Source organism: Hyaena hyaena, unplaced genomic scaffold, assembly GCF_003009895.1.
Source record: "Hyaena hyaena isolate Hyena2069 unplaced genomic scaffold, ASM300989v1 scaffold_106, whole genome shotgun sequence".
Classification (NCBI taxonomy): Eukaryota; Metazoa; Chordata; class Mammalia; order Carnivora; family Hyaenidae; genus Hyaena; species Hyaena hyaena.
In genome coordinates, this window is record NW_024080738.1 from 3,446,167 (window position 1) to 3,453,923 (window position 7,757).

Sequence of the window (7,757 nt, forward strand, 5' to 3'; positions counted from 1 at the left end):
GGTTCCTGTTAGCGTCATCGGAACGCAGTACTCCATAAGTATCCACAGAAGGGAACTTGAAACCCGCATTTATTTCTAATTTCTGACATTTATGCTTAAACATTTACTGCTGAATTTAACTTAATATATTTCAGGTAAGTGAAAATGGTGCTTAATATAGTCTTTAGAATGACTTTCAGGTGTTTTCCACTAAAAATATATCCAGAACTACTTTCTTACAGAAATGCAAGGAAGGCTTGTGATGACTGGCCTTCAACACATATTTCTTAATCTCAGCAGTATCCGAGCGAGTGAGGAGCATTTGGCTGACCATAGGGCCACCTCTATTACTCATCGTAACTCTGAAAGCTCTTGGTGAATGTTTACAATCATGGGATGTAGTGTTTCTATTTGTACTTCAAGTCCAACGCTTATCCGAAAGTCTGATGTGACGACCAATCGAGAAGACTTGCTGTTAGTAAACATGCGGTGTGTGTTCTATTTAAGGGTCTGTGGTAGTGTCGGACGTGATTGAATGTCATTCAGTAGCGGTAAGAACTGCCACATGGGGGGCCGGCGGGGACGGGGAGAAGGGAGAATGATTTTCAATCCTGTGATTAAAAGTGTAAACTATAGAGTCCACTGTAGTACATTTCAGCATCTAGAAGTTTTACTTTTATAAAGATGGTGTCTGGAAGATGTTGCTAATGTATTTTCCTTCAACACGGGGAACAAACTTTTTAAGTATATTGATAAATACTCCTGTATGGTTAGTTTTTAACAATTTTTTAAAATAAACTTTATGGATATGACAAGTATTTTGTAAGTGTTTTTTTAAGTGCTTCGATAGCGTTTTTAATTTCTCGTATATGCTAATACATAGACCACTTTTGTCCAAATTCAGCTGTAGCCCCATATATACTACTGATTGCTTATTCCTTTAAATATGTCTTATATGAAAGTTATATTATAACCAACACTAGAAACAGACTATTTATGCCTTCAGTTATCTGCACACACAGAATGTGACTGCATAGTTAATCCAATGCCAGTTGCTGGAAGTTGTCATGTGTTCTAAGTTTATGCTGATAAAACTTTTTAAAGATTATATTGTTTATATATGTTGACCATTCACTCAGAGAAAAAAAAGTCACCGAATGAGTCATCGTTCTGTAGTCCGTACTGCCGCCAGGTTAGTTTTACTGTTCGACGGGCCCGTATGATCACAGCAGAGGAGCTGCATCCTGTTCATCCTATAGACATATCCCTGGCATCTTGTGCCTATCAGGCACTTCGAGGTTTATATAAAAATGGAGAGAACATTTTTGGAGCACTTGTAATAATTACTGGGGTCTGGTTTTATGTATCTCGTAATCCTATGAGGGAAGTAATAGCCACTTAATTAACTGGATAAATCAGTCAAGATGTAAGTCCCACAGTGAGTAAATGGTAAATTTGAACCAAGCATTTAACACCAACGCCAGGCAACTTGTACCGCCAAGTGCCGGAAAATACATAGGAGAGGGGCTCCTGGGTGGCTCCGTGGGTTAGGCATCAACTCTTGATTTTGGCTCAGGCCAAGATCTCACAGTTCATGAGTTTGAGCCCGGTGACAGGCTCTGCGCCTGCTTGAGATTTTTCTCTCTCCCTCTCTCTGCCCTCCCCCACTCGTGCTCCTTTTCTCTCTCTCTCTCTCTCTCTCTCTCTCTCTCAACAACATTTCAAAAAAATATGTAGGAGAGAAGGTGAGGACCTTTCTGCCTGAGGGAATCCAGAAAGTCTCTGTGACCTAAAAGTCTTAGGATGAGTAAGGAATCACATCCTTTACAGAGGCCCCATGTGACAGGCGAGGACAACAATGTAAGCCTGTAACCGGATGGAGTTTGAATGAAGTTTGTAGTTTGAGAGACTCGAAAAAGCAAGGGGCCTAATTGTAAACCATGCAGAGGGCTTGGGCCTTCGTTTGGGATCAGCAGTTTGAAATAGAAAGCACTTTGCAGAAAATCACTTAGGCTGTGGCACGGAGGTTGGATTAGAGGTAGAACACTGGATGGTTTTTACAGAAATCTAAATGTGAAGATGATGAAGATCCACATTATGGAAAAGGAATTAGAAACGTACCTCTCTGTTCTCTTTCTGTAAAGCCCCATAGTGTCTGTGGGATTTGCAAACACTCTTGATTCATACAATCGGTTAACCTCAGTTTTAAGCCTTACCACTTGATTTGCCAGGTGAGTTTAGTCTGTGCATCTATAAAATACACTTAGTGTCACAGAATTTTAGAAAATACTCTATTTCCCCCAGGCCTCCCCCTAGATGAGAATGGGCACTCATCTGTGGTGTCCGCAGGTTGTGAATGTGGCTATGTTGAGGCTCAGGTTATGCTTCTGATGTAAGTTTATCGCAGAGGGGACAATGAGAGCTATAGTCTCATAAGTTAAAAGTGGATGGAACAAGACTTCAGTATTAGAAACAATTAAGGGAAAATATGTTTTACATCACTTGACAAAATAGCAATCAATGAACTTTCTAAAATTTAACTTCTAGGGCCCTACAGCCAATTGTGTGAAGAAACTGGATTCCAAAGATCTGGTGGGGGCTTTGTGAAGTATGTCCACATTCAAGTGGAGATCAAAGAAGCCCAGCTGAAAAGAATTACGGACTGACTGACTGACAACTGTGGATTGAGCAAAAAGTTCTTTTTAAAAGGGGCTACCTTGGGGGCGCCTGGGTGGCTCAGTCAGTTAAGCATCTAACTCTTGGTTTCTGCTCAGGGCATGATCTCGGGGTTGTGAGACTGAGTCCAGGTCATGCTTTGCGCTGAGTGTGGAGGCTGATTGGGATCCTCTTCCTCTCTCTCGGTCCCTCATCTGCTCGTGGTCACTTCTTGTCTTTAGAGGAACTAAGGTGATTGGTAGTAGGAGGAATCACACGTGAAATTCCTTATAAAAATTTACGACTTAAGCAGACCTCAAAGAAAATTTAGTGAGCCTTTGTTGTTCTGGAAGATGACACAAGATTAGTAAACAATGTCCCATTTGGGTCAGTTAAGAGATTAAACATTGGGCAACATTGGCAAGTCAGTTGGAAAGGGATATCAAAATTAAAGTATCCCCAGGTCCTTGTATTCAGGAGGGGCATTTTGATGATGACTAAGTATTTCAATTTTAATTAATTTATATCCGATAAAAGTTGTAACAGTATGAGTTAAAAGTCATTGGTGTTTTTAACTCCTAATTAGTGGAGAGGGAAAATGGAGTTAGAAAAAACACCAAGAACAAGTCACAGAAAAGTGGAAGAAATCAGCACCCAGTAAGATGTCATACTTGCCTATTTGTTGGTGTCACAACATCTGTAAATGGAAGGGAAGCAGGCGGCTCAGAGGCTTTTCAGGTTCATTCTACGGCACACGCACTTCCAAGAGAATAGAAGGAGGAAACGTTCCTCAACTCATTCTTATAGACCAATTTAATACTAAAACTCAGACAAGCATAGTATGAGAAAGAAAAAAAATGCAAGTCAACTTTACACAAGAAAATAGTGAACTATCATAAAATACTTGCAACTTGAATTTATTCTTAAGAAATGATACACCATAATCAAGTTGGGTTTGTGCCAGGGGTAAAGGATAGATTTATTAATAGTAAAGCAAGGATAAAGTTAAACGTGCAATCACCACTAACATGGAGAGAAACCATTTTCCAGTCTATAAAAAAAATGGTTGATGAGGGGCGCCTGGGTAGCTTAGTCGGTTAAGCGTCCGACTTTCGCTTAGGTCATGATCTCGCGGTTCGTGGGTTCGAGCCCCGCCTCGGGCTCTGTGCTGACTGCCAGCTCAGAGCCTGGAGCCTGTTTCGGAGTCTGTGACTCCCTCTCTCTCCGACCCTCCCCTGCTCACGCTGTCTCTCTCTCTCTCTCTCTCTCTCCTAGAAATAAATAAAACATTAAAAAAATTTTTTTAAAAATGGTTGATGAAACTCAATCACTGTAATGGTTAAAAAACACACACTTAGCAAACTATGAAAAGAAGGAAGCTTTATCAGGTAAAGGAAATCTACATAAACGTAGCATACATTATTCATAACTGGAATTTTATAAAAATCTCTTTAAAATCAGAGACTGGTCAAGTAAAATGTAGATTAGCATTGTACTATAGCTAATATCCTAAGGTACAACAAAGAAATAAAAAGTATAATTGGAAAGGAAGATAAAAAGCTTGGTGAGATTTATAAATATATTCAAAAGCCAGTTGCATTTTCAAATATGAGCAACAGTAAAAAATGTCATTCAAAAAAAAGGGAAACACCAGACAAAAGAATACTACTCAGCACTAAAATTTAAAAAAAGGAGCTATTAGGCTATGAAAAAACATAGTGGAAACTTTAATGCCTATTACTGAGTGAAAGACACCAATCTGATAAAGCTTCCCTATGATTCTCCCTAAATGACATTCTGGAAAAGGAAATAAAACCATGGACAGACTGGAAAGATCAGTGGCTGCAAGAGTTTGGGGGGAGGAGCAGGGAAGGATGGATAGGTGGAGTGCAGGGGAGTTTTCAGGGCAGTGAAAATAGTCTGTACGATGCCATAGTGATGGATGACATCACGACATTATACATTTTTGCAAACCCATAGAATGTACATCAAGAGTGAATCCTAATGCAAACCCTGGACTCTGGGTGAAAATAATGTGTCAAAGTAGGTTCACCAGTTGCAACAAATGTTGCATCCCCCATTCTAAGGGGGGATGTTGGTAATGCAGGGGCCTGCGCATGCATGGGGACGAGGTGGATGAGAAGTCTTTGGACCTTCCCCGCAATTTTGTTGTGAACATATAAATGCTCTTAAAAATTTAAGTCTTTAAAAAGAAAACAGTGACCTATTACTGTGGGATAAATCCAACAAAAAATGAGTAATAATGTTATGGAGAATTTTTTTTAAGCTATGTGACAATCATCAAAGAGAACCTATTTAAATGGAGGATACGAGATCATCATGGTTACAAACAGCAGATACTCTTCTCAGGACAATGAGGAAGGTGCTGTACCAAATACCAAGACTTACTAGGCCTTAGAAACTAAGAGCATGAAGTATTCATTGGAGACAACCAAACTGATGGTGGAGTATAATAAGGAAGCCATCAAAGCCCACTCTTATGGATCCATTTATAACAACTGGCCTGGCAGATCAGTTAGATACTTGACTCTTTGTTTATAAGGTGCTGTGATAATTGATTATTTCTATGAAAGAAAATTAAAATGGATCCCCACACTATACCATGCACAAAAAGCAGCCCTAGGTAGATTGAAGACTGAAAATCAAAAGAAAAAATAACTCTTAAAGCTTTCAAAGAAAATATAGGAGGGGCACCTGCATGGCTCAGTTGGTTGAGCGTCTGACTTCTGCCCAGGTCATGATCTGCCCAGGTCATGATTTATGGGTTCGAGCCCCAGGTAGGACTCTGTGCCCATGGCTTGGAGCCTGGAGCCTACTTCAGATTCTCTGTCTCCCTCTCTCTCTGCCCCTCCCCTATTCATGCTCTGTCTCTCTCTCAAAAAAACAAATAAACATTAAAAAATGATAAATAAAATATAGGAGAATATCCTTAAGACCATAGAAAGGGAAGAATTTTTAAACAAGGCATACCAAGCACTAAATATATTGAAGCTTCCTATATTTGATATTGAAGGTATCATTTAAAAAGTGAAAAGATAAGCCACAACAGGGAGAATTATATTTACCACTCATGTAACTATCAAGAATCAATATACATGTAAGTGTATAGAAAGGGAATGAGGCTTAGGAAGAATACTCAAATAGCTTTAATGGTGTTGGTTATGTTCTAGTTCTGAGGTTGGGTAGTATATTCATTGTTCATTTTATTCAATAAATACATTATATATATATACACATGTAGTAACTATTATTCCACCTGCGTCATCAGAATTTCTATAATAAAAAATGTCTGATAGGATGTTAATGGATAGACTATTTAATTGGTGGGAGGTACATTTGAGTACAGATATTTCATCAGCTGATAGTTGAAAATGTTTATTATTCTAGAGAGAAGTGTAGGCCAGATTGGCAATTTGGAGAGTTATGCCTATGTAAATATCCATACAGATCTGTGGACGTCATTTGTTATTTAAACATGTGGAAATTCAAGGATTGTATACAAGAGAATGAATAAAATAGAATGGATGATATATATTGGTTATATATATACCTTTTATATATATATATATATTTTTTTTTTTTACAAATAACCTTTTATATATTTTTTAAAAGTTAATCAAATCAGAAAGAAATGTCCTGGAATGGATTTGTGCGTCTTAGCAAGAAATGATGGTGGATGACCAGTGCGGGGGAGAGTGTTCCTGACACCTGACGCATGGGGAAGGGAGAGCTCAGAGGTTGGAATGAATTGTTTCAAGATAGCATTTGTGCTCTAAGAAGAACATTCAGGGAAAATCAAATATACATATCTGGGGACAACATCTTGCATATCAGGAGCTGGAATGAAATTAGGGGTCCTAAAAACATAGCTGTCCTAAAGCAAGCAAGCAAACAAACAAACAAACAAACAAACACCAAACAGGTGTTCTTATTCAGGACTTTGCCCTAGTTCAGTACTTGATAGAATGAAAACGGAGAAAATATCCATTGGGAATACATTCCAGCAATTCTTGATTTACCTTATTCCCCCATCCTTACTCCCCCACGATGGAGGGGAGAAAATTCCATTAATGGGGCCCACATGGTTTATATTTTAGACAAGAGAGAAGGAAATCTTGAAAATGATCCCGCGTTTCCTTCATCCCCTGAGGCCCCCAGTCTTCCTACGTGTTCCTTCTTTGGTGAGATCAGCCTTGCTTTCTAGGCTGAGATACTTATAACATTTTGCAGGAAGAAGAAAAACAGTTGCTTAGTCATCTTCCAGGAGGATGTGTTTGTTGCAAGTTCCCTGGAGGCTCTTGCCGGCCACCACCGGGGAACAATTACCTTCTGTTGTTTTGAACCTTGCACCTCTGAGCCGTGCTGGCATAAGTGGCATTTAGCTAATACTAAGGGCAATTGTACTTAGAAATTAGCTAAACCCATTCTTCCAAAACATTTTGCCGCATGACGGTGGAGGGTCATCGGTTTAGAAGGGAAAGGGGCCTCCTGTGTCCATGACCTAGTTATAAGAAATGATGGAAATAGGAAATTACCCTGTTGCTGTTTTCCATGAGAGGTTAGTCCCGAAGTGAGGATGACACAGTGATCACGCAGCGGCCAGGAGGAAACAGAGGAATCAATGGATTAACAGTGAAGAGAACTGGGTGCGCACCTGCACCTCCAGTTTTCAAATCTGCAGCAAGTTGGAGAAGCATTAGGGAAACGAGAGGCGGGGAGTGCTTTGATTTACCTAATCGATCACTACTCAATCTTACATTTGCTTGAAACAAGGATGAAAGAGAAGTATTGTGAAGGTTAACCCCACATCCTCATTTCAGAAGATAGCTGAGTCCTGTGAAATACAACTCAGCGGTCACTGATGGTAATAATAGTTGCCATCTATTAATGGTATTAATCTAATGGTAACTATTTAATAATATAATGAGTATTTTACATGGGATATTTCATATACTTCTCATGCAGACAACTCTGATAGAGACCATTATCAAGCCCATTTTACAGATAAAAAAAAAAAAACCCAGAACATGAAGGGGGGGTAAATGAGCTCCCCAAAGTCACATAGTCAGTTTGTAATAGAGCCACAACTTCTTTATACGCAG